The sequence below is a fragment of the Nipponia nippon genome, unplaced genomic scaffold (genome assembly GCF_047370975.1).
Source record: "Nipponia nippon isolate SJK-2023a ecotype South Korea unplaced genomic scaffold, ASM4737097v1 scaffold_5, whole genome shotgun sequence".
Lineage (NCBI taxonomy): Eukaryota > Metazoa > Chordata > Aves > Pelecaniformes > Threskiornithidae > Nipponia > Nipponia nippon.
This window is the reverse complement of record NW_028262369.1, coordinates 5,064,137-5,089,759: the sequence shown is the minus strand read 5'-3', so window position 1 is coordinate 5,089,759 and position 25,623 is coordinate 5,064,137. Positions and strand designations below refer to the sequence as shown.

At 42.7% G+C, this 25,623-nt stretch overlaps 1 long non-coding RNA gene across 2 annotated transcripts; it reads right to left on the bottom strand.

Moving 5' to 3' along the window:
- Positions 1-1,763: 1,763 nt before the first annotated feature.
- On the bottom strand, positions 1,764-23,789 carry LOC148052008 (uncharacterized). Of its 2 annotated transcripts, none has more exons than XR_015699205.1 (3): positions 23,705-23,789; positions 4,327-4,500; positions 1,764-3,002 (listed from the first exon to the last, which is right to left on the bottom strand). It is a non-coding gene; the product is annotated as an uncharacterized LOC148052008 (long non-coding RNA). The 2 variants fall into 2 exon arrangements; XR_015699204.1 differs by lacking the exon at positions 23,705-23,789 and adding an exon at positions 14,837-14,966.
- Between the last annotated feature and the right edge of the window lie 1,834 nt (positions 23,790-25,623).

The following is a 25,623-nucleotide window of genomic DNA, read 5'->3' as shown; positions in this document are numbered from 1 at the left end:
GGATTCAGCAGGGAGCTGGAAGGGTGACTACACGTGGAGGACTGATGTGCTCCCGTCTGTTCTTCACCACAGCAGAAGAATGGGTCAGATTTAACAAGCTGTTCTAGATTTGCACTGCAGTAACTGGGACAAGATTCGGTCCTTTAGGCTCTTGCATCGTGGCGGTCTCCAAATCATCATGGCTCAGTGTTGTCACAGCTGTCCCCTGGGAGCTCTCAGAGACCAGTATGAGGTCCTGGACCTTTTTCTTCTTCCACTTTGGAACTGCAGTCTCTCAGCCTGGTCTCCTCTGTCTTTTCAGCAAAGCACCAGGGCTGTAATATCCTCTAGACCAACCTGTTCTCACCCACACGATCCCCTGCATTCAGAAAAAGAACGGGGTGATTCTTCCCTGACCCAGAATTTGTGAACAGTAACACTTTCTGAAGCCTTACCAATGAATTGTGTACTTCAGAGGAAAAGCAAAACACATGCACACTTCATTTGCTTGCAGTCCTGCAACCAGAGCAGCCAACAAAAGTCTGGAGATTTTTTATAGAAAGATGAGGGAGGAATAGGGGAGGCAGAGGAGGACCGTTCGAAGTGGGGGACAGCTGGCAGTTGAGCCAGAGGGGAATATGCAAACCACGGTGTCGAGCCCTGCTCGGGTGCTACTCCTGTGGTGCTGTCCTCCCTGCCCGGCACCTCCAGCACCAGCCAGGAGACCTGCAGCCGCCGTCGCCTGCAGCCGCCAGGCAGCAGCGGCTCAGCCCTCACGTGGCCTCACTCACTGCCCCTCACCCGCGACCGCCTTCTCTCCCATCGGGATCCGCAGCAAAGCTCCTCCTGGGCATTACAGAGGGGCGGCTGCTAATGAGCATGCAGCCCTGAAGTAAGGAGATGGACTAATAACAAAGGTGGGAAGAAACATATGCTTTCCTCAGCTCTAGCAGTGCTGAGAAACCTTTTTCACATGATTGATAGGTTTCATCCACAAGGGCCTGCTGGAGCCCAGATGGAAAAGCAGCGCTATTTCCCCAACTGCCTCATTTCACTCCTCAGCCTCAACTCCCCGCCCAGTAGAGGCTGTGCACAAAAGCCACTAATCAAGTTAAAAAGCCAGCTTGCAGTGCCAGAGGAGGGGCCGGCAAGAATCATGTAAAGAAGATTAAATTCAGCAATGGGAAGGGACAAGAAATGAGGGTTAGAAGTTGAGCCAATGGGTCTCTACCCATTTGGCTGCTCCAAGGCTAGCTTCTCTTTTTCTGTTTCCTCCAGTGCATCTTTAATATCCTCCTTCCTCTCTGATACAAATCATTGATTCCTGCTCAGGTACTCGGCTCCTGTAAGATTTTAGAGCAGAGCTGAAGGCTACAAGGTTACTGAACAACAAGCAGAACCTGCTTTATTGCCAAGCATTTAATATCCTGTTTCCAACAGCGGAGGCTTAGAGGGAAACTAGGGCATGATCCTTCTCCCAGCGTATCCACTGTGCCTCTAGCGTAAAGGAGGTGAGCAGAGGGGGTAGGTTCAGAGCCATTAAATAAGAAGACATCCTTCTCATATTAGTCCCTTTTTCAAATAAATCTGCACCTGAAAAGCCATTCACAGTCAAACAAGGCCAAAACTGTTCTCGCAGTTATGTCCGTCACTCCCAGTCTTACCATTGCTCATTTCTTGCCTATGTGGCAGTACTGGATAGTAAGTGCGATGGGACAAAGAACTAGTCTCAGAGCTGTCCACAAAATGCCTAAAAATTTGGACCACTACAAAGAAAAAAAAATTATCTATAAATATATTGTGTGAAACAAGGGGTTTTTTCCCTTTTTTTTTTTTTTTTCAACAACTGATGCTGGTTTTCTACCTTTTGTTTGTATTTTTTATTAAGCTCGTTGCTCAAAGATGGAATTTTTTCTTATAGAAATTACTCCTTGTCATCTGCAAAACCTTCTGTCTAGCTCTCAGGAACGTCTTTCGCTTTTGACCTTCAAAACAGAGGTCATGTTGTCCAAAAATTATTTTAATCCTTTTACTTCTAGGATATGTGTGTATTTGTAATAGGGAAAGCCGCATATATTGCGTATTCACCACAGCCTGCCAGTAGCTTCACGCAGCATAACATCATTACTACAAAATCTACTGTGATCAGAGCGTTTTAGGACAGGGCTTTGTAAGGGTCTGAGTGAAAAGCTGCCTTTGTTAGAGAGCACGTAGCTTGAGGAATAAACATTTAAAGGCGACTGTGGAGTAGATTTTGTGATACCGTGAATTTGCAGCAGCTCGTGGTCCCCATAGCTCATTTCATGGTGCGATGCCTCTCGGGATGCTCCTGCTCTGCTGCTGGCGGGTGCCAAAGCAGCACAGATGGACCTTCCACCCTTTACACGCCGAAGGCCGCTGCGGGGCTCCGCTCCCCGCGCCCGGGTGCCTCCCTGCAGCGCCTGGGGCAGCCGCAGCTGGGGGCTCCCGTCCCGCAGCAGCCACGTGTCCAGGCTGGCGCTGTCCCCGTCACCGCCTGCACGTGGCTCTGGGACACCTCACTTCTCAGAAGCCCACAGCCTTGTGCTTGTCATAATCATTCCCCAAGTTATTTGCCCATGTTTAGGGATCGGCTATGGCTCTGGTTCAACAAGGTATTTAACCATCTGCTGAACTAATCAGTTCCTTCAGCTGGAATGTGCAGACTGTGATGCAGAGAAAACGGCCTGAGCAATCATCGCAGCCCACAACAACTCACGTCAAACCTTTCCCGAGCAGAGAACTTGCCGACTTCAAAACGAATTTTGTGTCACCTCTGGGGCGGCCGCTCGGCCAGCAGAGAAGTCCCACGTAGTACGGCTCTCAGCAGCACCGCCACCTCCGTGGTTGAAGCTGCAGACTGTGCTTTTAGCTCTGGAAAGCTGCAGTTCATAGTTTCAGGTAAGATGACTGTCACTGCACCTGAATCACAACCCACCGGATCACTGCTTCTCTGCGGACTCCTCTACACCCAACTTCTGCTCGGCTGGGATTTTTTTCTACAGCTGAAAAAAAAAAAGACTTAGTTTGAATAGCATCTCAAGTGATATTCAAAACAAAGATACGCATGTAGTTTGTTGTAGCTAAAGGCTAAAGATTTTTATTATTAAAAATACTTCCAGCTTACCATTTTCCATTCTCAAGGTGTTCATTTATGGATGGGCCATTATGTGCTATATTTAGCCGTAAAAGTGAATTTGAAAAAAATTACATTTTAAAGTAAAATGTGGTGAAATTTATTTACCTAGAGAAACATTTATGTAGCAATAGATTGACAGGCAAGGGAGATCATAACATCTCAGGGCGCACTTGTGTGTGTGAAAAGGTATGCATGAGTACAAAAAGAGAGTGCTGAATAATATATATATATGTATACATAGAAATCCAAGGAACAAAGACATTCAGGCTGAAACCAATGCATATATTTTTGCTTATATTTACATTGTATTCAGAAAAGATCATTAAAAAAAAAAAGACAACTAGAGAGACACAGGTGCCTGTGTATATGCATACATGCACACAGGACTGATGGTAGCAAAATGTCACAAACTGACTTGGCCACTAAAGAAAAATCCTCACATATTTAATGCTGAGTGGTTTTCATTGCCCTTTGTTGAAGGCATCTTTTTCTGGTTATAAAACTGTTTTAGCCATCTCAGTCACTAACAAGTGTCTATAAAACGGGGACAGTGTTTCTCCTGGTAACACTCTGAAACCTACACAGGCAGCTGCCACTGAGAGAGATGTTCTGTAAGAGCTGGATTCAGACGTTGGATATTTCTTAGATCCTAAGCTCCGCTAAAATCAGATAATACTGTATGTCTTAACGTTAGGACTCAGTTAGAGCCTGAGGCTGAATGCGCTACAAACCCATGAAAGAATTGGAGAGAACTGTTACAGATGCTCTTTGGTGAACAAATTACCAAAGCTGTGCCCCAGATGAGCAACCTTGATTCATCTCTGTGTGCGGTGGGGGAGCAGCAGTTAAAACAGCGGCAGCGCTTCATGGGTTAAACCGATGAGTCCTGAAGACTGCGCCATGCAAATAATGATGTATCTGAATAGCTCCAGTGAACTGGGTTAAATTATTGACACGTGTGGTTGCAAGAACAAGGTCTGCGGCTAATGCCCAGAAAACAGCAAGAGAACTTGGTAAAACCATGCCTGCCCATGGCTCCCTGATAACAACTGCTCAGGGCTTACGTTTCAGATATGAGCAGAAGCCTTTAAAGCCTCGCATAATGCTGCAAACAGAATTAGCTGCTTTCCAAGTTTTCCACATCCTGCAAGGGAACGACACTGGCTGAGGGGCAGGAGATTGGTGCTCACCTCAGCACTGCGGGGCTCAGCGCGGGCAGCAGATCAGGCAACCTGCGGGCCCCGGCGATCCTCGGCGCGGGGCAGGCACCACTACAGGCTTGGCACCGCAAACTCAGAGTTTCAATCAGTTTGGCACTTCTTCAGTTTGGTCTATTTTTGGGTGCCTCCATTTTTCAGGCCCACCTTTAAAGGAAGCATATTTTTCAGACAATGAGAAATCAGCTTTTGTTGTCAGTGAATAAATAAATAACGCTTTCCCACCAAAGTCCCCATTTATTTCTGAGGACATGAGTCCTTTGAGCTGGGACTTCCTTGCAGTTCTCCCAGGAAAGGCACAACCAACACACCACACCGCAGCTTCTGCAAACTGAGCTGAGCTCTGGGCACGCTGGTGAGCTTCCGAGGGCGCCGCAGATGAGATGCTTGTACATACGGCTATCTATCTGTTTCCTCGCTTGTGAGGCTCCTACATACAATAAGCACCAGGTGGAAATGGGACGCCTATCTCAGACCTTCATTTTCTGTTAGTTACATGGGAAAAAAATTGCCTTGTTTAGTCCATTTTTGCAAAGTAAACTAATATAACAACAACAAAAAAAATCAGTTTCCTTTGGGTTATAAATATTCCTGGGCAAAGAGCACAAGGAACTCCACGCCGTGCATGACGTCCCAATAAACTGTTCAATTACGGATAATAAATAACACCACATACTAATAAACAAAAACATATAAACCCACATTGACTGCAGAAATATTTGTATTTTACCATACTTAAATGAAGCTTAGTCCAACTTGCCATGGCAGATGAACAATCCTTAGGGAGCTTTAGGGACTGTTGGGTACTAGAAGGTCAGGTTTCTTTTAGATCTGGACATCCTAATTTAATTCCAGCTAATGCCTGACGTATGAATAATTCATTAGCATTTCTCAGTTTGGAACTAAACTTCTCAGAGAATTTAGTAAGTGTGAACGTTGCTGCAGTAAACATATGCCGATTATTTTTTTAGAACCTAGAAAATGAGGTTACTCCCAAAAAAGTGGGTAAAATAATTAAAATGTAAATTGAAATAAATTATTCACACTACTAAATTTAAATAAATTACTCAAACACCTAAACCCAATTAAGGCATGTTGTTAGTTACAAATACTCAGTATTGTATAGCAGATGTACAAAGCCAAGAACTGGCACCAAAAAAGTGTTCAATGTGCATGAATGTTTTATAGGTAACAGAGTGTATACCCGAAGGGCCTTGAATATTACATTAAATTATACATTTCTAATAAAGAAAATATAAATGAATATGGAACAAATGTCGACTTTCAGCTTAAAACACCAAATACTTCTTTCAAGAGCGAGCTTTACCATTGCATAACGGTTGCACTATTATCTTGTTTAATGGCTTAAACACTGTTGTCAGCTAAATAGCTGTGTGTGTATGTACGAGGAGGCATAAGTGCCATTGGCAACTGTTGTGTAGTGTTATGGAAACCATTCTAAAATAAGACCGCATTTACTGTCACTTCAAACTCTTTTAAAATTTTAATAGAAATAACATATTCAGCAGAGGAGACTTATTAATTTGCACTAACTCTTTTCTATCTTTTTTTTTCTATGGCTCACTCGCAATCACAAAAGCGAGCTACTGTCAAAACCTAGATATGAGGAGGGAACATTCCCAGCTCTACAATAGGTGCCTCGTGTCAGGAGCCGGACTGAGGGGGAGGAATCTGGCAAGCATTCAATACATTTTCTTTGCCGTGGTTTTATAAAATACGGTATCGCATGTTGAAAGTTCATGTATATATAGTATTTAAGCCTACAGCCTAAGCTCCAAAATAGAAAGAATTCTTTCTCTGTTTCTTTTTTTGGAGGAAGAGGGGGAAGAGCAGCTATAAAGAAGCGTTGTTAGTGTATTTGACATGCCGTGCCATCAGTCATATCTGGACGCACAGCCTGACTTCAGACTTTCTGCGGGATGGGAAGTTCCAGCTGCGCAGTGAGCAGGCAAAGCCCCGCTGTGGGTGCCCTCCCCAGCCGCAGCAGCCCCAGCCGCCCCAGCAGCCCCAGCCGCCCCAGCAGCCCCAGCCCCCTGCGCTCGCACGGGGGCGGCTCAGAGCTGGGCCACACTGCGACGCGTGGGACCGCTGGAGCCACAGCACGCTGCCACGAAGCGCGCGTTCGTTAAACCCAGCGTGGGCTGGAAGGGGCGAGCGATGCGACCACAGAAACGCCGCTTCGTGGCAGACTGCACGACTCGGACAGCCTGTGGTGGAGTTCCCGAGCAGTCCCTGCGCAAGAGCAGCTTGCCTTTGCTGGCTATTTTGCTCGTTTACATTGCTGTTCAACTGCTGAAGATGCACACGTAAATCCAAGTACTTTCAGAGACAGAGGAGATGATACACTGGGAAAGAAATTCTGAAAGATTTTTTTCTCTAATCGGGTTTGAAGTTAAGATGTAAGCCAGTTTTGGTCCTCTGCAAAGCAACATAACAGATATTGAACTCAGCCCTAATTGGATCTGTTAACCACCTAGCAAAGCCGTTGCACATTAACCATTTTCAATTACAGTGGCTGTGAGTAAAGATCCAAACACAAGCGCAAGTGAGGAAACCAGCGTGCAGACATTTCAGTCCAGGGAACCAAACTAAATAGGGATATTGTCTTGAGAGCATAACACTGGGCTTTAAGGAGAGGGAGTGGTGGGGAACATGAGCTCGTTCTCTCCCTCGAACTGAAACAGCGAGCAGCCTGAACCTGCTTCACGCAGACACAAATACTTACAGCAGCTTACTCTCCCAGCCAGCGGCTGAGTGAACAGGAGTACTGCGAAGAAACTTGCAGAACGCAGCCTGTGAAGAAGCCAAGCTCTGATCCTTTACCTCCAACATCAGCACTGGCTTGAAGCCAGCCCAGCGCAGAATTCACTGGGGAGAGCTTCCCCTTGGCGCCAGGCAACTTTGGGGCAGAGCCCACGGAGTCTGAACGAGTCCTTCCCAAGTCCTACAGACCCCATCAGAGGGGTGATAAGAAGAGGGTTAATGCTCTTTGCCTTGGCAGAAGACACCTCACAGCTGCCTGTCTTCCTTTCAGGGGCTGCCAGGGAACCCTGCCATGGGGAAGGTGGAGGGACGGGGAGCCTGTGCCGGGGCCCAGCTGGAGTGAGTTGCCATATCCCACAGGGAGCTATAAAACTCCTCTGGTGAGGCTGGCATTTCTCCTGGTTTAACTCAGCAGCCAGGTCCTTCTTGTAGGAAAGATGAGGAACCTTTACCAGAAAGGAAGACTCCGGTGTCGGGAGCGAATGAATCAGTTTTATGTGTGATTTTTGCTTATCTTTGATGTGCTCTTGAATAAAGGGAAAATACCTACACCAAGGACCAGCCTTGGCTTCATTATTGACATACAAGTGGTAATAATTCAACTAATGTTGCTACATGAAAGCAAAATGAAGCGTGAACCAGTACAGCATACAGTGGTGCCTTAAGAAAGCTGGCTTTATAAAGCCAAAAACCACTATAACATATAAGCAAAATCAACTAGAAGAAGGAAATAAGGCAGAAAATAGGAGAGCTTTGTAAGAACTACTTCAGCATATCTTATTATAACAGGAGAAGGAAGGCTGTATCTGTGTAAATACACAACAGAATAAGCTCAGCACAATAAATCAAAACCTCTGCGGCAGGAAGAAAGTGAATGCAGCCATAAAAGTAAGTCCTACCGATAAGGAGGAAAAAGACAAATTTGATAGTAAAAGAGGATAGATAATTGACAGGAAAAAGCAAAAATATGTAGTTGAGAACATTAATAAGGGAACAGCTTTAGCAAACCAATTCTGGAGTGGAAAAAACCCCTTTGAAACAGCCCAACAGGTCTGTTCCCAAACAGAAACAACAGATACTTCTTTTTTATTTAGTAACAATGCAAGAGAATTCAATAAAGATGTCTGTTCTGTACCAGGGAGAAAAGATGATGTATTTGTTATATGATGATGGTAATATACTTTCTATTCCTACTGTAACTAAAGAGGATATTAATCAACAGCTACTGTAGTTAGACATACTTAAATCAGAAGTTCTGGGTAATTTGCATCGAGGAATTTTAAAGCAGCTGGCTGCGGAGCTTTTTTGGCAGCTAATGTTGATTTTTCAGTAACCCGTAGACAGGGGAGAATTCCAGAAAACTTAAAGAATGCTAGTTCCTTGTTAGTTCGTTAAAAAGCACGGGGAAGATGGCTGAGATAACAGAGGCTGTCAGGCTGACATCAGTATGGGAAAACAAAGGAAAAGCTCATATTTAATTCAATTAACAGAGACTGAAAGGTTCATGCTACTCTTAATGCTGATCAACAATGTATGGAAAATATATCTTCCCAAAGTAACTTCAATCTTCTTAGAGAGATTATTAACCTGGTTGATCTAGGAATCTAAGTATATTTAATAAATATACCTAGGCTTCAGTAAAACACCACTATACAGATAACAAAATAAAACTATGAACTTAGAAAGTTTAAAAGAACATAAATCAAAAGGTGTACTAAAAGGTCAAACAGAACAGAAAGATACGCAATAACTTGGCCTTAGAGTAAGTAACTGGAAACGTAAAAGCCACCAGAAAGCAGGAACCTCTGCTGCACAAGGAAATCTATAGTAGAACCCAAATTGCTTCACTTTTAAGCAACCTAAATTGTGTATATTCCAGACATACATTTCAAGTTGCTAACAGTGAAGCTTCCTAAGCAGAGGAACAATTTAATGAAGGTTGTGATAGTTTTCATCACGAGGAATCTTTATATTAAAGGTGGGTATTTTTTCCATCTGAGGCTATAGTTCCACCATCACTACTGGAAGTTAATAAAGCAGACAAAATGTTTCAAGCCCAGCAGGAAACGCAGTTTGCCCCTGTGGCTCTGGATGCTCTATTGGGTTACAACATGTATATTACACTTGGAGATCCTCACCTCTCCTAGCTTTCTTTTCTTCTAATTGCTTTTTTCCAGCATGTGGCATTGACTTTTGCAATAGTATCCTAAAAAGTTTATTTATAATGTACTAAAAGATGCAATCTTTGTAGCTGAACCAAATTTACAGTAGCAGCATTTTGGGTGATGAAACTGCAGTGCTCCAAGCTTTGTGAGTGCTGCTTTCCTTGGCTTGGGGTTTTTTATTTGAACTTAAATAGAACGATCTTACTTGGTTTACATCAAAGAACAGCGGAAGCAGAAGTGACTAATTTGATTGCTCATGCAGAAGCTACTCACACCAGCTCCTAGAAATTAATATTCTTCAATGTTAGGAGATACAAACTACAGCCAGCCACACAAAATCAAACCTCTTTCCCAACTGAATTTCACTCTCTCAGTCCATGACTCTTAAGTAGTAAAGAGGTGCTGAGCATATGGGCTTCAGGGACAAATCAGCTCACCTTTAATGATTCTTTAAGTCCTTCCCTCATTTTCCATCAATAGCATATTTATTGATCACAGAGCTGGCTGGTACTGAATTCCTCTGGAGAAATTCAGTATCAGAAAGGCTAAGAAAAATCTTTAAAGTGCATAGCTTAATTCTCTGGTCTGTTGTCATCAAAATTGAACCTCTGAAACGGCACTTTACTAACTGAAAAGGAGTCTCTTCCCTTGACTCCAACGACTTAGTATTGCCACTTTGGCTTCCAAAGTAAAAACTTCCCTTCTTTTTAAACCCACTTGCAGGCAGGTGACTCGGCATCACTCCCCAAACCCGCATCACTGTTTGGGAGCTGGGATGCATCAGCTCTTCAGGAAATTTCACTGGAGATTAATCTATGAATTATGTCATCTGAGAAGACTTCAGTGAAAATGTCACTGCCGTGACGCCTTACATCCGTATAAGCTTCCACTGAAGACGGCTGCCAAGTGAAAGAAATAAGGAATGAGAAATATCTTCAATTTTTCCTTCCAATTGCTTGGTCCATCTGCATGCGTATCAGGTGTACCATTATACCATTATTGCAGAAGAGTTGGTTGACACTCAGAAAATAGTCTGAAAGCCCTCCGGCAGTAATCACTGTCTTAGGAACAAGCTGGGAAGCAGTTGCAAATTAAATCGAAAGCCTGCTGACCCTGACCTATCATGCCAAGGCTCTATATATCATTTTGGTGTATAAATACTACAAGAGGCAATCACCCAACACACTCACATTGCAGTGCAGGAGGCTGAAAATCTGGAGAGCTGATTCCCAAGCAGCTCCATCGCTGGATGGTCTTAAGGGTCTTTTCCAGCCTAAATGGTTCTACAATTCTATTCTATGATTGTTTGAACACTCACATTCCCTTTAGATTTTCAGTATTCAAATGAGTAAGAAAAACCCATATATGCAGTATACATTTCATATACAGTTACTGCTGAACACACATCCACAGTGCACACGGGACATTATGTCATACACCGTGTTCAGTATATGTATATTGAAGTTTGCCTCTTCCACTAATGCTTAAACTCCATTGCCTGATGATGTATTGCAATAGTACATCACTGGAGTGATGACGATCTGATGGTATATTACCGTCGTTTATTACTGGAATATCATCACTGGCATATTATTGCAATGTATCACCACAGCAGCAGCGAGCAGGAATATAGCTGCTAGAGAGTCATGTTATATGTTTTATTAATTCCTAAGCGATAGTGTAGGATTAGTACGGCACGGAATCAGAACGTACCCTGCTTTCTTTGCATTCACATACTTGCAACAGCAACTGGTATGTTTTGTTTGCTGTTTTCAGCATAGCCTGTTATTTTCCAGGTGTGAATAATTTCCTTGCTGAAATTTTAGATTGGGACCCTCATTTTGAAAGTTTTGTTAGCACTTATGAAATAACAAGAACCAAAAGAAAATGGAAGTCTGATCTTGATTGTCTTGTTTTACCATCATCTCTATCATATATATTAGGATGATTTTTGTGGCCCTGACTAGGAAATTGTTTCATATTACCCAGGGTATTATACAAAGACTTATAAAACGGACAAGCCAGTAAGGTATGATACCCATTTACAGTGATTTTTTTTTTTTTTTTGCATCTGCATGTACATTTTAAAATTCAGTATCTCAGTTGCTGCCAAAAATAAAATATAAAACCCAGTATATTCCTGCCACTCAACCACTCAAACTGGCAAAACACTATCAGATATTTAAACATCTTCATGAAAACTCAATGTGCTTTCTGCCATCAGTGTTAATTCTGCCTGTCTCACCGTGCTTTGCACAAAGCAAGAGCGTACTTATATTACAGTCTCTCTTCCAGAACCATTGCCTGAAGGAATTCTGAAAACTCTCCTGCAAACATCCCCTGGAATTCTTTCATTGTACCACCAGAAAATAATGTTTGCTGCAAGCTTTATATGGAGCAACTTCTGCAAAGTGATCTCAATACCAGCCTGTCTGATTCAGCCAGGAGGACTCTGTTTTAGCTAGTGATAAGGCTCCAATCTACATCCCACTAGGATCAGATGGGGATATTGGATAACTACAGTTCTAGCTACTCACTGGAGGGTTGCATTAATCACATCTCTGCTACTTCTGGCCATTATCTATCAGTACATAAATATCTTCATCTTTTTTAGCATCACGTATTTTTAGGCTAAAAAAAGTCTCTCTAACAGACCACTTCAAATTTCCATCGTTCATCTCTGATATATTGTAGTAGAACTATTAGGAATGAAATTTAGAGCTATGAGTGCTGGATATTTTTTAAAAATATTGAGCTAGTTTCAAGTTGCTGCTCCAGCTGAGACAGACAGCTTCCTTGACCGTGATTGTTCAAGACACAGACAGGCAGGAACAGGCAGCCTTGGCGAGGAGCCGCCTGTGCGTTGATAAGATGTAATACCAAGCTAGAGGTAAGTCATAACAGCGCAGCACCTTCTCTGGAATTAATTTTTGGCTAAACGTAGCACTGTGATAACTGTAACAAACCCCACACACTGGAAGATGCTGAATAGTAGAGCAAACTGTGAGAGAAGAGGTGGGGAGTAGTAGATGAGAAACCAGAGGGATACAGGCTCTCTGGAGAGACGATGAGAAGCACTGTGGCAGGAAGAGTTGGCTGTGACCAGCTCCCCAAGAGCAACACTCAGGACTGGCCATCGTCACTGAAAGCACATGGCATGCTAGTGACAAAAGTGAACTGCCAAAGGTTATACCAACCTGTCTGAAAACCATTTCTTGTTGCTGGAGAAAGACTGCCAACATTTTGTTCAAATTTTCCCTTCTTCCCTCCCAAGAAATGGTTAATGCTCACGTAGCAACATGTAGATCAGGAGGTTAACTCTAGCAACGGCAACATCTGTTTCAAATTACCGTTTCTTATTTATCTGCACATCCACTGTTGACAAAAATGGATTACGCTCAGCAACAACCCTACCTTAGATTAGCAGTTTGGAAGCCCAAGTCCTCTTGCCTATTGTCAACTAGATTGTCCCTTGCTGAACACAGTGGCTTCCCCAGCACCGACTACTGTTATAGTGGACATTCATTCAGTCGTGCTGCCTGACACGTTGCAGAGAATTTAGTAAAAACTGGTGGAAGGGATACAGAATTAATGGAAATCTAATGTCTCTTTCTTCTTTTTTTATATGTTGACTGGATGAAAATGTTTAAGCTCAGCCTTAGGTGCTGATGTCATTCTCTGACCATCAGTAGCTGTACTCTTCCAACGCAGCCTGGCTTCTGTCATCGCAAGAAAACATCTGGAGGAAGGACGGCACAAAATTTGGCATCCCTTCAGAAGGCTCTTTAGAACCTTTTGTCTTCTTTCCCCTCAAGACCCCAGTACAAGACTCAGAAAGGATGGGTTGGGAAATGAAGGAAGATTCGGAATGCGAGTCTGATTAGAACTAAAAAAAAAAAAAGTATACAATTTGCACACATCTAGTGAATTAGAAGAAAAAAAATCTTCCTCTGAAGTAAGATGAACCATATCTAAGGGTGTGAACCTTCACCACCACTGAAGTCACTGGGACTTTTGCCATTGCCTTTACTCGGAACAATCCTTCATGGAATAGGCCATATTAAACATCAGGAATTTGAACTTCAAGCGCAATTACATGAAGTATCAAAGACTGTTACATATATTTGTGATCTAGATAATTGCCATAATTTGTCCAGAATATCATTTAACCAAAGGAATCATTAGCAATTACTGTTTTAAGCCAGTGCAAATAGGTTTAACAGGATGAAAAGGCACATTTTAAGACTGGGACAAAGGGAAGCTTTTTCCTGGGTACTGCATTTTCTGTTTTAAAGTAACTTAAACCTTAGGAAAGAGATTTACACAGCAGCTTTGGAAACCTCAGTTCTGCATTTATACAACAAATTTCTCCATAGGGTTTGGCCAACTTGCCTTCTTGCTCTTTGGTGCTTCCCCACAGCAGGAAGGAACAAGTCACTCCCATTCAGTCTTCAGCTCTTACTCAGGGGGCATTTTTCTCCGTTAGATTGGCACATGCTAACAACTCGGTCACACTGAAATATCAGTGCTAACATCCAGAGCAAGCGAAATCCACAATGATTTTGACACTTGTTTTTGCAGAGTCAGCATTTTATTTACCCCAAGGCATACTTTCACTTGCAATGTGAATCAAGGTACAAAGTGTCAGGATTAAAGGATCTGTACCATATTTGCAGTACTTGATCCCTTCTCTCCTATCCTATGCCAGGAGAAATGCGTTCCAAAATGATCTGCAGGTTAGATATGAAACCAGATGACTTATGCCACTGCTCAGCTGCCTTGTGACTTTAAGCAAGATGTCTGGAGGTGCTAAATATAATCACGGCACACAGAAAAGAGTAGCAGAAAAGGGGTTTTCAGCACTCCTGAAAATGAAGGTATCAATTTCACTGCGATTCCTTTTATCTATCTGTAAGCATAGCTAGGAAGAATGCAAGGACCTTAATTGCCTAATATTAGTAATACAAATACATTTCTATGCAATCATGCTTTAATCACTTTCACAACATTCATCATCATTAGTCTCGTATCATAGTTCAGCAAAGACCTTAAGTGTATTCATAACTCAAAGCACCAGTATTTTACCCTTTACTTCTCAGCCTTAAAATTAAGGACATTATTTGAGGCTGAGCCTAGAATCTGATCTCACAACAGCCCTACTTTTCCCTAATTCTGCTGTGTTTATCTGGAGCTCAGGCACGTTCAGAAGAGAATCTTTCTAACAGTGAAAAACACCTGATTAATTTCCTCTCTCTTTTTTTGTTTGCAATTGAAATTGCTTATGTTAAAGCTAGTTGCAAAACAGCTCTGCAGAACCTTCTGCAAAGCAGTTTTCTGTCACAAAAAATCATTCTTTCGGTAATTAAATCTTCCATAAGTTTGATATTTTAGAAAGATTACCATTTATAGATCATAAAAATCATGCTTTAGAGGAAGAAAAGAGCTTTAACATTTTAACAATGTTACTTTCATTTTGGAGCTAAGTTCTTAAATAGTCTGAAATAGAGAACATAATATTGAAAGCAAAATCAAACCTTGGATTTTTTTCCTGAATTTTCTGGAATGTAGGTTTTCATAATGTAGGGGGTCTCATCAAAAACCCAATTTTGATATCTTAAAATCTTCTGTGAAATCACAGTGTGTACAATCCTCCTTGCATAGTCCTCCCAGCTTCCTTAAAAAATCCTCCCTTTTAAGGATCTGTTTTAAACACATAAAATACACCCTCACAATGCCTGGTGTAGCATTTCACGGCGGTGCTGGGCTGCTGGCTGGTCCCCCCCTGAGCCTCCTGTAGTGGCTCACCCACATTCATTTCAACTCGTACTTCGTGTTGCTACATAAAGCATTATTTTTCCTTTCTCCAGGGCAAATGGATGGGATCTGTAAAGCAAGTGATTTTGAAATGCATCTTAACTTCCAGATCAGCCTTTGAGAAATTAATTTCCACTTAGTTTTTGGAGTCGTTCCAACTCATCCTCATGAGTGAAATATGGGCATCAGAAGGTGGAACAGAAAATACAAAGCTAATGATCTGGTTCATGTTAGTTAGTTCTCTCTTAATCCTTTGAAAGATTGCATTTCCCATCTCTGGAATATCTTCTCACTGATGGTTTTTAAAAGAAACAAGACAATATTTGCCATGCATTATATATCAAGATTAACTCAAGAAGCAAAGATGATGTATTCACCGTCCCTATAAGCCTCTCATAATTAGGTCTACCAGCTTTCAAGGACAGGACTGTCTTAGCTTTAAGAATAAGAATTCCCACTGAAATTTAAACTGTTTCCCAGAGTAAAGTTAGAAAGGACAAAGGGACCTAATCTTCACCCCTTATCCCCCTGTCAATTTTACTGTCCTCAGAGTCTTACGTACACAAGAGCTGCAGACCTGCAGTCACTGCTCCTGAAAAACAGACACTGTTCCTTCCCAGCCAGCCTTGCACCATACCTTTCTTCAGTTCTGATCTGCCCTACAGCATTTAAATTTCTACACGCTTCAGGCTTCTCAAGTGTTCTAGGCTTTTAATTCATTTTTTTGCAAACCTGTGTTGCCTTCAGCTGAGCCATCTATGATATTTTTGCTAGAAGATCCCTCAGGAGGGGGAGGTAGGAGTCTGTGCTCGCCTTTTCAACAGCGTTTGGTGGATTTTGCATTACGATACTGCGCCAGACCAAGAGCTGGTAGTTGATCTCGTGCACAGCTGTATCTCTGCGCTTCTGTCATTAGTGGGATTAAGAGCAGGTAATGCCATGTGGTGTGGCTTGGTGGCCCATCAGTTAGATGAAGCCTACAGAAGGCTTCCCTTCTGGGAACCTACCAGTCACTCAGAGAAGCTTGTCCTGACAGTTGAGCACCTTCATCTTGCCCACAGGCTGCTGCCATGACAGAGAGGGGATAGCAGTCGCCACTGGAAGAGCCAGGGGTGTTGGTCCTTTTGAGTACCTGAAGCCCACCCGTACTTGTCGCTCTGCTTTCATCCTCCTGCTTGCTCTCCCCAGCCCGGCGTCAGGCCGTGCACAGGAGAGCAGCCATTCTACTCCCCGTCCTTCTCCAGGAGCAGCCCTGCTCCCTGGGGCAGACGCACAAACGGCTGCTCGGCACTGCTGCTGCCTACGGACGGCTGCCTGTGGCCCAGAACAAACCCCAGGTACGATTCCTATGGCTAGGAAGTTGGAACCACCCGTGCAGGCTGGCTGGAGTTGTTTTTAATGGATATCCTGGAAAGATGTTCAGTAGAAGTGCTATCTCAACAAGGAATGAGAATTAAAATAGTATCAAGTGTTTCTCCTTCTGCCCCCAAATTTCCTCTTTTGTCCAGCCAGCTCTATCGACAGAGATACAACAATAATGTACTAATGGAAGTTAATAGCAGTATTACTGATATGCAAAGATAACAACATTTGTTTGATGTCGTGAAATGAACAGTAGAGTTACAGAGCTAGCAAGATTTTCTGTTTACTTACAAATATGTATGGGGAGGGTGTATTTGCATGAAACTATCCCAGACATCACCTTTTTCCTCTCATATTTACAGTCCTGGAGAATGTTTTCAGAGATCCATCCTCTTAAAGAAATAGCATCCTATCAGTCAGATAAAGAAGGGTAAATTTGAAGAGACAGTCTATTCAATTTTATTCCAATAGAATTGCAAGCACTTTACTTTTTTCTACTATTATTTCAAATGTTGGGCTGCAAAATTCAGTCCAGCTTCCAGTTCTGGTACTCAGAAGCTGCAAAGAAAAGAAAATGTATTTGTTCCTTTCCAAACAGTAAGGAAGATTTGGGTTTTTAAATAAATGAAAGTTTCTTGGAAACAGCTAATTTCAGTCTTCATTACCGGAGATCAAGCTTTAGCATGGAGAGACTTTTATCATTTCTCTCAAAAAAGGTAGCTTGTGTTCAGATTTTCAGAATTTCTCATCTTTCTTCCCCCCTCCCCCCACCCCCTTTACATTATACAGCTGGTGGGGCTCTTAGACTATACAATAAGACATTAAATCAGAGAGCCTGTGTTTGTCCTACTTTCTTCACTTTTCTACATTCAATTCCGCACTTAATAGCAGGGAAGACAAAAGAAGGAGACATTTTCAATACTCAGACCCTAATAATATCCCTCTGGGATTACCTGCAGCTCAATACATCATTCAAAAGCAAAGATTAAAAGTAATAGTCATGTTAATATTATTTCACAATCCACAAACATAAATCCTCATTTGTTATTCATGAGCTTATCACACACACCTCTTAAGGAGCAAAATACTGCAGCATGTGCAGAAAATGGTAACACAAAGTAAACAGTGAAGGAGAGGCAGACAACTTTATAGCTCATTTAAGGTAAAGATATTGCAGGTATGTTTGCTAACAGAGTAGAAGTGTTCCTGCCTGGCTTTGATGATGCACCATGCAGTAGTATTTATTGTCTCCCTAATCATTACTTAACCAGATCCCAGTCCTTAAGTGCCCATATCCTAAGTGTGTTCCTTTTTTGTGATGGGTACTCGTAGAAATGACTTTTCTGTAGGGGGTCCGAGGTGGCTGGGGGCACCAGCGCCTTGCACCCCCCCTGCATGCGGGGTGACAGACCCAAGTCTTTAACATGCAATGAATTAGATGGACCCCGTTTCTCAAGGAAATTCAGAGCTAAATCAAAACCTTTTGCCCACCACCTATCAGGATTCTTCTGCTTTCTACATAGAGATGAGCTGCTGACCTTGAGCACTGCGTGTTTCCTGGGCTTGTAACAGGCTGCCTTCTGCACACAAAGCTATCCACAGAAAGCCTGGAAGCAGAAGAGGCTGTGAGAATCACTTGTAGGCAGGCGTGGGTGGGCCCCCGTCCAAACACCCCGTGGCAGGCCAGAGGCAGATGCAAATTCAGAGCTGATTTTTATTTCACAAGTGGTCTCCTTCAGGTGCTAACTCATCGCTTTGAGCCCACTGTCTGACCACTCTGAGCTTTGAAAAGTTCGAGGCGCAGCAAGCGGCGCTCTGTACGCAGCGTGCGTAGACTGCTTTTGCTCTGTAGCCGTGCAGTTCTGAACCACTATGCATGAACCCCGGCTAGAGTAAACATGTACACAGTCCTCCTGATGGTGGTTACTGTAGAAACAGAAAGAAAACTTTCACCAGTGTTCCTCTCTTATTTCCCAATAAATAGCAGCATCTCCCCTAGAAACTATATCGATCTCTAGTTGTTCAAATAACTACTATTATAGAAGTAGATGAACTCTCCCCTGATAGACCTGTCAGACTCCCTGCTGATGAGAAGGCTTCCATGCAATCCATATCCACAATTGCTTTGGAAGCAGACAACTGACGTTCCCTCCCTTTTCCCCCTCCAGCTACATCCCTGTAGCTTTTTTCACTTTCCTCCATCTATTCTTTTTTAAGCTGATACTTGTTTTGAGAAACTGCTCAAGTTGTGACAGAAACTTCTGAGCTATCCCAGTAATTGGCCTGCCTATGAGGAGGGGAGAGGTTGAGAATGACAGTGCAAGGGAAGAGAACCTTGAAAAGATCACGTCTTGGGAAGCTCCTATCATAAATAGGGTCGCGTTACGCGAGCTTGCCATGCACGTGCAGTGCTCTATGCAATGAGTATTTCCTCTCAGCTTAATGTCTTCTCACATATTTATAGACAGAGGGTTTGATTTTGCATATTAATCCTCTTATGTCAGTCTTTTGTATTTCTGTAACTATTGCAGACCATTTTCTCCAGCTCAGAAGAAAAGGCATTAAATACACAACTCATTTAATCGGAACTGTTGCAAGTTTGCTGATGAAGACTCAAACACTGAAGAGTTAACCTAAGCAATCAGAATCTCATTATTACCCGGAACTACCGAGATACCTAACATTCATCATGTGCTAAAACATTTTATTGTACAAGGTTTAAGCAAAAATTAGCATAGGCCATATCCTCAGCTGTTACAAGCCAATGAAGTTGCATTGATTTCCCTGTAACAACATCACTTTATGGAGCACAGACTCTGGCCTGCAGCAGAGCTGTCCTAAGCAAAGACAATTTGCATCCCTCCTAAAAATAATTAATTGAAAGCTGTTTGGTAACTTGCTTGACAGATGGGTAACACAGTCCACTGCCTGATTTTCTGATGCTCGTGGAGTGACCTGACTGAGCCAGCAAAGTTCTTAATACTTCACCACCATGGCATCCAGGGAAAGATTCAGGCATCTAGCTTTTAAATGTGGTTTTGTTTTCTTAACAAAAAGAGACAGAAGAACCGTACTGCTTATGCTCTTCTTTTCTTGTGACAAAAGGGATGAAGGACCGCCCTCCTGAGCGGGCTTAATGGCACACAGTCTGAAGGGGGCTGAACTAGAGCTGTCAGCTTTCCCGCGCTCTGGTTCAGCCCTCCCATATCTGACCTGATGCTGCGCAGGAGGACAAGGCAACCTGCTAGACAGCACCACCTCCAGCTTCCCAACTGCTACCACCATCCTGACCCTTCCCACAGGACCAGCCAGAAGTGGGGTGACTGAGAAAATGAGTGCATTCATCTGTCACCTGTACATGCAGGTAACAAAAACCATAGATACTCACCTTGATGCTGTTACCTCTGTAGCTGTCCTTAAATGGTGTAGAAAACTGGGTGAGTGGTGGAAATCTATTAGATTGCAAGGGAACTGGATACACTGATTATTCAGTTTCAAACTTTATTATATGGAGTTGGGCAAGGGGAAGGTTATAACCATACTATGACAACAAAGCTTTAAAATTCTTCAGGTGTTAGCAATCTGCTGACAAGCTCCCTACTTAAACTGTCATTTAGCAATGTTTTTGGCATTGGCATTTTCCTAAGTGTATTTCCCTATTTGTCTTCCAGATAATTTCATTATCTGCCTGAGTGAGGCTCAAAAAGATTTATGTAAAGGTTTCTCATATTTAGATGCATCCCAGTTTGAAGCTGACTATTCCAGCCCTTTCCAGGATTAAAACCAAGTGCTCACTCCCAACCTTTCCTTCTCCTCCAACATAACAGACCTCCCTTTTCCACGCTTCTGCTTTTAAATGTAAAAAATATTGCTACTAGTGAGATATTGGAGCCTGTCCCACTCTTATCTTAAGAACGAGCAATTTTAGTGTAGAAATTACTGCTTTCAGACACCAGTAAGGATCAGCAGATATGCCTCCAAGTTTTTGGTTTTGTTTAAAGTGACATCTGCTTGAAAATTTTTCAGGTGTCTGGAAAATTACAATAGGTCTCCTGGGAATGAATTAACAGGCCACAGACGTGTGAGGCAAAGCTAAATGCTAAATAAAATACCTCACCTAGCACTGCAGTTCATCATGTGCGTTCCCATACCTGCAATAAACCTCTCCCATCTGTGCCTGCTGATACAGCTTTCAACCTTCTCCAAGGAGGGAACTCCAGTCACAATAAGGTTGATCCTGGCACAAATACTTTAATATTATAAAGTACTCAATTCATTTAGCAGGAAAATTGCTGACTCTGTCTCTTAAAAGTAGAATGAGCAGGCAAGAATTAGGTTTTTTAGTAACTAAATACTCCAGAAAGTAAGCCCTCCAAAGCCTGTGGGTGATAATGCACTCTATTTTTGATAAAAGGCTACCGAATTGCCTAGGCCGTAACCTGAAAAATGCTGTCTCAGTATTTGGTACTCAATTACTGTTAAGGGAAGACTGAAGGATATTCTTTCTGAGATATAGTGTGGTCTCCATGTTTTTGTACTGGATGTGTTGAAGGATGAAGGGGAATGCTGCTAATGCTGTTTGGGAGTCTGACTCGGAAGTGCATGGCTCTTCACAAAGTGTTGGGAGACCTGTATTTAACTTCAAAGAGGTAAAGATAGTGGCCTTCTTCCCAGGCTTAGAAGGAGGGCTTGAGCTCATCCTAGTACCTACCACCTAACTGAGAATCCAGCCACCACATTCACTCACTCACCACACAGGCGAGCGGTGGTATAGAGATCAACAACTACCAGCAACAGGAAGAGAGCAGATCACACTGTTCACGTACATTGTTGGTTAATACATCAGTCACTGAGCTAGAACCGTGCTGAGATTACATCTTGGAACTACACACCCCTGCCCCAGGGCTGGAGGGACCCCAGCATATCTGGAGTGAAGGCTGCTTCCCCTGGCAGCAAGTGCACGGCCTCCATCTAGCAGGGAGGGATGCACAGATTCAACAGGAGCCTCACAAGCGTTACAAGTAGTAAGACACAAAGGTGAAAGGGCCCAGGAGCTTCTGAGCTGAAGAGAGAGATCAGGAACACCAGGGAAACCAAATGGATGGAGATGGGGAACAAGTTCTGAAAAGGGAGAAGAGCTGTAGGGGAGAAGAAGAGAGAAACTGTCCCTACAAAGACACCTAAATGAACAAAACAGAGGGTTAGGCCAGAGTCGCAGGAAAGAGGGACTCTTTTTTTCCCTACATTTAATAAGAACAATTGAAGTAAGACCAGTTAAAACTGTGTTCATTCTGTGGTGACCACAACAGAGTAGCTTGGCAACCCTGCCCAATTCTCATTTCACATGGCTTGTAATGCTCTGCCACACTTTGGCGATGCCAGGTATTGTTTTTACTGGTTGAGTTACTTGGATTAGCAGTTCAGAAAATTGCAGACTGACACCAGAGTAGCGTCCTCCACAGAAAGCACGAGGCAGCTGAGCTTAGCCTGCCTCATTCAGTCCAAGTCCATAAGCAAATGGAGGCTGTTTTTCCTGAAGGATACTCAGTGCACCCATCCCCAAATCAATAAAATTCTGACGTACTGGCTTAACATTAATTCCAGTGAGCCTATTCAGATCCTTAAATTTAAAGTCTGTATATACTTTTCTAGACTGAGCACTGGAGTGCACATCTCATGTCAAATCAAACCTTTATTACATGATTTGCTGCTCCATTTTGTGCATATTAAACAAAAAAATCCCTTCACCTCTCATGTCTTTTTATATTTTTATATATCTATCTTAGAAGATTCTTTGAGATCCCCAAATAAAATCCTCCTTATGACTGAGATTTCAACCTGACAGGCAAATTCTTTACTCAATCCTTTTCTGCATCAGTGGCCTGCCTTGAAAGTCAGCCATTAGCCTGCTCTTCTCTTGTGTACCTCTGGAGAGCCATGCCACATGGACATGACTGTAGGCCACGACACTGCGAGACGTCAGCAAGGAGCTCCCTGCCCATTTAATGCTCTGGGAGTTGGTGTGTGGGCAGAATTCAGCAGAATTATACTGTTAAGCCAACCAGCTCTTACAGTTTTTCATAGACACTTGATAATTACAAAGGAAGGGACGTTGGTATCATAGAATCACAGAATGCTTTGGGATGGAAGGGACCTTTAAAGGTCATCTAGTCCAACCCCTGTGCAATGGGCAGGGACATCTTCAACTCGGTATCTAGATATCTATATATCTAGGACCATGTTTGCCTGATGTTTGATTAGTTCACAGAAAGGTAGCAATTCCAGTTCATGAACAGCAGCAATATAGAATCACAGATTTACTAAATATACCAAAGTTTGATTCAATTGACAATTAACACTCCAAGCTTCAAATTTCTTGCATGAAACCCTGAATGACAGCCTAACTGGCTGTATCAGACCACAAACTCTAGTGCTAGGGTCCAGCAAGAGCTGGGCTGCTCCACGAGGGAAGAAGAACCAGAAGGCAAGGCAGCACAGCCAGGCTGTGCCTGCTTCGAGGAGCGCAGCAGGCAGAGCTGAGGGCTGGTAACAGGGTCCCTGAAGAGTCCCAGACCAGGGGAGGGGATGAGCCATGGACAGAGGGGGAGGGTGGAGGTCACAGATGAGGATGCTCAGGGCCATTAAGGACTACTAGTGCCCCCAGGGCCCAGACATCTAGGTGGCTGAGGAGCTAGAAATGGTGAAAACAAGGTCTCCAGGTTCTCACTTACCAGGCAGGTTGTCATGAAGCAGAGTTGCTGAGGTGTCAGGAATCAAGGCAGAGATCTATAACTCTGGTCTCTATTTCAGAAAATCAGATTATTTCTATGCACTGTTTAAATTTTATTGAATTGGCTAACGACCACAGAAAACCCTTATTTTACCTCTTTCTAACCAGCTTTATCTATAGTCCAAAGGAAGGGAGTGTTAAGAGAATTAATATTTATTCTCATTATTTCCCTCTTTGCAGACATCAGGATAGAGACCGAACGAGGAGCAGAACCCAGAGTGCTAGCATGCCCCTAGCCACATCACTCGGTCCATACCTGCACCCACATTTCCATAAATAAAGATCATGCAACATTATAAGCTAGGCATGACTTACTGTTGATTGCCCTATGGAATGTTTTTTACTGTTGATTGCCCTATGGAATGATTTCTGGGTTAAAGTTAGCCTTGGATCTTGTGAAAATGTCTCTATCTTATTCAGAGCACCACATTGTTACCTGAACTGAGCTTCTGGTGGCTTGGCTTCACATTTCAGACTTGCTCTATGGTGGGACTGAATGCTGCCTCTTCGACACCTCCAGAAGCGTGATTCTGGTGAAGGAGCCATAGGCTGAAGAAAGAAAAAAAAGTTCCTGATTTTTTTGTTTTATTTTTCAAATGTTTTCATTATTTGACGATCATTTGAAGCAGATGAAAAAAATATTTAATTTTATGTGGGAATCTTGGTGCAAGTGAGGGACTGGTAGAGATAGGGATTTTTAGTAAATTCAGTTTGGAATGCAGCTCTGTAATTTATTCGTTGATCGCCATCACGTATGTTATGCATAACTGAGTGCACTTGTGTGTGCATGTGTATATAATACATAACTTTTTAGTTTGACAATATTGATTGAAATCCTTTCAGTTTGATGAATGAGTGCGTTATGCAGTGAACAGTGAAACTAGCCTTGATGAGTCATTGGCAGGATTTTCCCAACTTTTTGAAGGCATCCTCTCCCGTGGGCTAGAAGTCAGAAGTGTCCTTCCAGCATGTCTGCTCGAGCTCAGTTTTTGACTGTGACAAGACAAGCCCAGGTATTACTTCAAGCCTGTCAGTTCCTCCCACCTCTTCAAATCCCTCTACACATATCCTAATATACACATGGAGGATCAAGGGATGGAAAGTCTCTCAGGGTTCATTTGGACTTGCAATGCAGCTCTTTCATGTTAATTTTCCTTTTCCTTTTTCTTCACCTCAATTCTCTCTGACGTCTTGCCACAATATTGTCAGTCTCAGAGAAAACAACAAGCCAAAGCAGATGTGCTGAACACATGGTCACCAACAGGAGCAGTTCCCAAGCAAAGTTAGCATGTGAAATCATTCCAAAAGAGGGATGTCTTATCCAAAAAATAATCTGCATCTGCTCCTGTTGTTTGGTGGACTGAAAAAAATAAAAAATTCCACGTCAAGTTTACAGTTTAAATTTATCCAATGCTCTGAAGTTAGAAGGTTCATGATTTTAGATCGTCCCCTCTGATACAATTATAATGAATTTCTCTTTTGTTGAATAACAGAGACATACAACTTTTCTAGTGTTTTTTTATGAACAGTATAATATTGCAAAGGCCCCTTATGTTTTGGTGTCACAGAGGTTATGATGGATAACTCCACATTTCCACAGGTACTCTAAGAATATGAAATCAGATAAAAATTATTTGAAAGAAAGATGTGTTTTTCCAATGAAAAAAAAGCTACTTTGCTTATAATGTTTCTCTATTCATTTTCTTTGTCCTATAGAGTTTAGGTGACTAATCTCAAAGTGGGCTGTGAACTCATCCAAAGGCAATGTATAGAACAGCAATTATACATTTTTACTGCTATTTCTATTCCCTTTGAGATCTGCAGTTACTGACAATGGGAGAATACGAAGTAAACCCCCTGAAGAGTGAGATGGATCTGGCAAGCTCTAAAGATAAGCTCAGCCTGCCAAGGAGAGAGCACAGAGTGCTGAGGCCTGGCTTGGGTCTGAAGAAAGATGAGGAGGCAACTTTCCAGCTGAATCCTGAATTTTTAGCTGAAGTTCTGTACTGGATAAGCCCATTCTCTATTCTCCCTGATAGAGGCCACCACTGCCCTGCAATATAAATAGAACAGGTACAGAAAAGCAAATCATAACAATTAAGTAATGTGATAGCAAAATCCATGCCCGTGTTTGGGAGGAGGAGCGGCCAGGAAGCTCAGTCAGTCAAAACGTGCAGCCTCTGAATTTATGAGGGCTTGTCCAACTTCAGCACAACACCCTGAGAGACTTGCCTATTGCTATGATTTGATTGCCCATACATTCAGATTGAGTACGCACCACCTGTTAACATACAGAACAAAACACTTCCACCAAGAGCATTTGGTAAATAAATGACTTGGAAAATATTATTAAGC